Source organism: Siniperca chuatsi, linkage group LG24 (assembly GCF_020085105.1).
Source record: "Siniperca chuatsi isolate FFG_IHB_CAS linkage group LG24, ASM2008510v1, whole genome shotgun sequence".
In the NCBI taxonomy this organism is placed as follows: Eukaryota; Metazoa; Chordata; class Actinopteri; order Centrarchiformes; family Sinipercidae; genus Siniperca; species Siniperca chuatsi.
Window position 1 is genome coordinate 13,743,727 of NC_058065.1, and position 6,000 is coordinate 13,749,726.

Here is a 6,000-nt window from a genome sequence, read left to right on the forward strand (position 1 = left end):
GTACCTTATCTTATTTGCTCAATTCTGTGTAGAATACTGTAAAATGAAGTACGGCATGTATATTTGGTTTCAGGCAGTATAGCATACCAGCTGCAGGTGGTGGCCCGAAGGCTAAAACTGACATACATTACCGACAGACACAAATACAGTGTGCGTATTAGAGTGTGTTTTCAGTACAGTTTGTTCCCGTTCGTACGATGCCTAATGTGTGTTCCCAGCAGTTGTTTTATAAACAGTGAAAAAAACCTCTGTGCACTTGCCAAAGCCGCATTTGATGCACCGCCACCTCAAGGCACAATTGAAGTCCTCACCACATAATCTTACACAAATGTCAGGAGAGATGAGGACAAGGAGATCCTGTTCACCTAAATTGCAGAGCACAAAATATTGTGCTGGGCTTTTTTTTTTCAGCTGGCAGGGGCAAGCCAGACAGTACCCAGTGACCTTCGACTAAAATTAGAACAGCTTCACACATCACTGCCATTCCACATTGCGATCTGCCCTCTTTTTTTTAACCTGTTTAATAGCTGTCTGTCTCTCCCCTTCACTCTGTCATAACACGCTGTGTCATAACAGCTCTCACTCTACCTCTCTGTTGTTATGAAATTGAATTTCAGATCAAATCCCTGACCGTTCTCTGTTTTCATCAGACTGACTGGACAGCCAGCTGACCTGTGCAGAGGTCTAGCTCAGTTACATCATGTGGCATAATAGCAGAGGGGTGGGGAGGTCGCCATAGCAGCCCTTCAGTGACCCCAAGTCGGCCTTGGTTTGGGTTAAAGCATGAGATAATAGCCCCTGCAGCAATTAAGTGAAGCAGATGGGCTCACAAAGAAGGTCAGGGTTGTATTATGAGTGTGCTGTATGTATAGTGAACCAATGAGTTTATTGATATATAACTGAAGTTAGTGTTGTTCTTTGCTGACCAGAAGGAAGACTTCCGACCAAAGTTACATAAAAGTAGTCTGTGAAATTGTAATGACATTTTATTTATGAAGTTATTTATTCAAGGGAGGATTGATCGTAAGCCAGAAATCATCAGAAATGTTATTTTCCTCTGCTCCTTGTGTCTGTTATTATGTCCATAAAAAAAGGAAATACTCCACGTGTTCAGATATCACTATGTTAAATGAGCTCCAATCTAGATAGGCTCAGGTGTCACTGGGGCTAATTAAGCCATGGAAAATCATAAACACTGTTGTTGGGTCCATTATCAGCATAGTGGATTTGTGTGTGAAGGGAGGTGTCAGCTGAATGCCATACACTCTCGCCCACGCTGACACCTAAGCCTGTCTAGATTGGCAGTTGCCCATTTTGCTGCTGTTAAATTTAAGTGCTGCTTTTGACACCACTGATCACGCCATCATGATTTATTTGTTTAAGCCCAGGGCTGACACGTCAAGATCTGCATTTGATTGGTTTTCCTCTTACTTGTCATAGAGGAAATTTGTAGTCTCCAATGGGAACTATATTTCTTGTGCTCTGTGAATGTGGTGTGCCTCAGGGCGCCGTTCTCAGGCCTCTTTTATTTTCTTTCTATATGCTTCTCTTGGGCTCGTTATTCAGAGCCTTGGCTGTATTTGTTATTATTTGTATGTGGATGATACACAACTTTATATTTCAGTAAAGCCTCATATTTTTTATTACATTGATCCTGTGAAATACACCTAATCCTGATTTTTTGTGTTGATTAAAGAAAACTTTAATGATCCCTATTGAAATAAAAGCGGAATAAAATTTAAATATAAATACAGAAAATGTTATACAAACACGACTAATGGTTTCACTTTTTAGTAACATTAATGTGATATAAATCTTTATGTGATAAAGATATAATTTAAGACTATACAGACTGAGATATGTTACAGATAAATATCCTCTTTCCAAAAACAGCATATGTTTTATTAGTTAAGGAGATTATGGGACTCCCGTATGCATGATTGTTCTTATATTATGATGTGTATGCTATATACAGGGAATAGTTTCTGAGACAACTGTTTAAAAGTCTTACTAGAATCATAAATTATAATCACTTGTGCGGGCCGGGCCGTATCTGTATTGTACAGTACAGTATTGTACAGTTTATTCGCCATTCGCCCCATCCATTATCTATTCCCGCTTATCCTTTACTTAATAGAAGATGTAATAAATATTAATACATTTAAATTTAAATCACATTTTGCCTTATGTTTGCAAACAAAATACAGCAGTTTTTGTCTAAATCTAACATGTTGATCAAGGCTGGATAACCAATCGGGCAAAGCAGGCATCTGCTCCAGGGCCCCAGTTGCCCGCTTTGCCCCAGGTTGCCAGTGTGGAAAATTTATTGAATTTAATTCATTCCTAGATTTATTTGTCAATATGCACCACTAATGTACAATTAACAAGACTAAGAGTCTACAGCCATGCTAGCAGCTCTGAGAGACTATGCTTAAGCATTGTTTTTGCTGTACAGCCTAAGCACTTGACGCAATGACACATAAACAAAGCTTTACGTACAGCAGCAGTGCTTTGAGCTAAATGCTATGGTCAGCAAGCTAACATGCTCAGAGTGACAATGCTAACATTCTTATGTTTAGCAGGTAATATTTACCAGGCTCACCATCTTAGTTTAGCCTCTCATCATAGTAACATTTAGGGACCTTGAATATCTGTAGCAATTTCCACAGAAATTCATCAAGTAGTTGTTGAGATATTTCACTTTAAAAAAAAAGTCAGCCTCATGGCAGCACTAAATGTAAAGTCAGGGGATCACCAAAGTCAGTAGGATTCATTGTATGAGAACCATGAATGTCTTTACCAAATTTCATGGCAATCCGTCCAATAGTTGTTGAGATATTTCAGTCTGGACCAAAGTGGTGGACCAACAGACTGACGGACAGACAGACAGACATTGCTGTCTATAAAGCCACGGCACTAGCGGGGGCCCTGTGTCAAAATCTAGTTTTACTACCTATGACATTTCAGTTGATATTTTGCTTACATGGTGCATATCCTTTAAGAAATTTGCAGCTCATTTGTTCTCAAACTGAACCATGCAGTATCTCTGCAGTACAAACAGTTGGGGTGGGGAAATAATTCAGTTTTATTTATTATTATTATTTATTATTTCCAGTGAAATATTGTGCATCAACACATTCACATTCATGCCATGGATGGCATTTTTTAGAATAGGTCACGTAGACTTGAGTGTATCTGCAATTACAGTGCCTCACAGTAGTTCAATTAAAGTGTCCCCTGTGTTCTCATATAAATGCTCCCTGAAACATGCACTTGCACTGTTGGCATTTATATTGGCAGGCTTCTCTTCCAGTAAGGTCATGTGATCGATCACACTTTGAACATCATGACTGCTGTAATTGTTATCCGTTGCAGTCTCATTATCCAAGTGTTCTCTTTGAACTCGGTGACTGATAGACCGTTCTGAGCGATAACTGCTCCCATCCTGACCTTCAGCCTAAATATGACGAGTTGCCTTTTCACATTACATCAGAAGCTAAACGCATACAGTATCAGCAGCCATGGAGAACACAACAAGACAGCACCCTCTGATGCATCTTATGCAACATTATGCTATCATCAGCCCTGCTTGAAGAGCTCTGCTCAAAAACAACTCATTACATAACATTCAAATGAATGACATGGCAATGTTCTGAGGGAGTGTGTCATCTTGTTGGACTCAGGGGTCAAACTTTGATTCAAACCAACAAATGGTGCCAAGACAGTAAGCTGCGAAGTTTGGTCTTAAAGGTGGGGTATGCGATTCTAATCCAGTACACGTCTTTTTGTCAAATTCAGCAAATATCTCCTCACGGTACGCTAGCTCTCCGTTCAAACAAAGTGAAACAAACAAAGTGGCTCAGACCGGGCCACACAACACTATTCCAGCCATTCCAGCCATGATGTGTGTGTCAGGTAACGTTAAATGACTTGGCCACGGAGATTCAGTTTACTTTCTATAGCAGCAGAAGAGTTGTGAGTATCGTTGTCTGGAGCTGCTGTGCTGGCTCTGGGAAACATCTCGTCCTCTCTGGCTGTTAGCTTCGCAGCAGCAACTGTAGGGACAGTTTGCTAACCCACAACCTAGCTAACGTTAGTTACATTACTTGCTATGTCGTTGTTCGCTATATTATGGTAATTGTCATGGTATTGGATTTCTCCAGAATCACATACATTTAAATTTAAATACAGTATAAATGGGACTTGAGCTTTGAATCGTCTTGTTCAGCATAGTTACATCTCCAGGTCGTTTACCTTTATTAATCTGTTTATTGTCTTCGATTCTTTCACAGTGGAATCTTACCTGATGGTCCAGGGACCAAACCTATTTCACCACAAAGGCATCAGTTCAGATAATTTACACTCCTTTGAAATTTTAATAACAGGGCAGGATTGATTTCTTTAACAAAGTGTTTAATATGCCTACAGGGACCATTAATAAATCACAGACACGCTCCCTTTTATGTTGTTTTTTTTTCTCAGTATTATCAGCATGTTTTTGTTTTCTTCAGGCCAGGACTTTGGCTCTCAGTAAATAATCTGGTGCCAGTCTGAGACACTTGGAACTCTTCATAATCCAATGAGCAACTACAATCTGGTCATATGTAAACAAACATTTATTCACAGCCTCGCTCTGGTTGGACTGTCTGTGTGGCCAGCTGCAGAATGTATGCACTTATCTGCTTTTTCTCAAAGTGCACGTCCAGGTCTGTGATACTGTATTTAAAATCATAAATGATTTTTCTATCAGCATGTTAACATCTGATCACAGCCTGCACCAACCCATAAGGCAGCAAGTCGAAACCACATAGACCTTAAGCTGCTTTTAAGTGATATTGAAATAACAGTACCACTTTCTAATATGTCACTCTTTATAAGGGGCTTATAAATTGTAAGTAATACTTTATTAAAGGCTAATAAATAATTCACTAATACTGTATAGAGCAGGTAAAAACCATTAATAAGCAACTTTTGGGTTGCAAGGTTGTGAAAAATTCCTTTTGCTGTTGTTTCTCCTCCTCATCAATAAATGTTAATCGGCTCTACCTTTTTTTAATCAATTGATCGTTCGCTAAACCCCTCTCCTGAGCAGTGATTGTCCAATCATAGCTTAGCAACCGTAACTATGCAAGGCAGGTCTGTAGAGCTTTTGAAGTGTAAGAGTTGTATTTAACAGTGTGTTTATCTGCTCTAATTCAATTGTTAGCCAATTGATGTCTTGCTAATTAGCTGACTACTTACAGTAGTAATCAAGCGCTGAGCATATTATTAATGAACCACATTAGTTTGTGAGCTTATGTATCCAGTCAATTCTGTAGTTACAAATGTCACTAAGTTTGTTAATAAATGGTCATGTGTTTCTTACTTTTGTACAAGTCTACAGTTATAAATTCGGGTAAGTCATTAATGCAATATTCTTACAACAATCCATCAAATTGCTTTTGGTCCAGAGGCTCTGCAGCACTTTTCCAAAAGCCATTGGTAACAACAAAAAACATTAAAATGGCTGACTTTTGCAGTGACTATGGTTTCCCTTGATCATCTAGAAATGTTTTCTGCAGTGAAAATTTTATTTAGATTAATTTCTCTATCAGAAAGCAGGTTGCTCATTGGACCAAGGCTACCACTAGCTGTTTCGATAACAATAACCCTGAAAGCCTTGTTCACCTCCCAGCTCTGGCTTTCGCCTTCGTAGGACAAAAACAAGTATGAAGTCCATGTTTTGTTAGTTTATGAGTAATGAGGCACGAAATGAAAGGTCACAATCTGTTTACAGCACACATGCCATTCATACTAAGATAATCTCATGTTTATTTTGTTTGTCGGACTCCTTGGTGTAGCCTATCACAGCTACCCAAAGGAGCTGTTCCTTGGCTCCACAGCTGGTCGTATTCTGCACCTGCTGTTGATTTCAGCCGTGTTTGGGTGTTCGTTCTTGGCTTTATTTGCGTGTTTGTGGACAGCACAGAGTACATGCGGGTGCTCAGGGCTGTTTGCTGG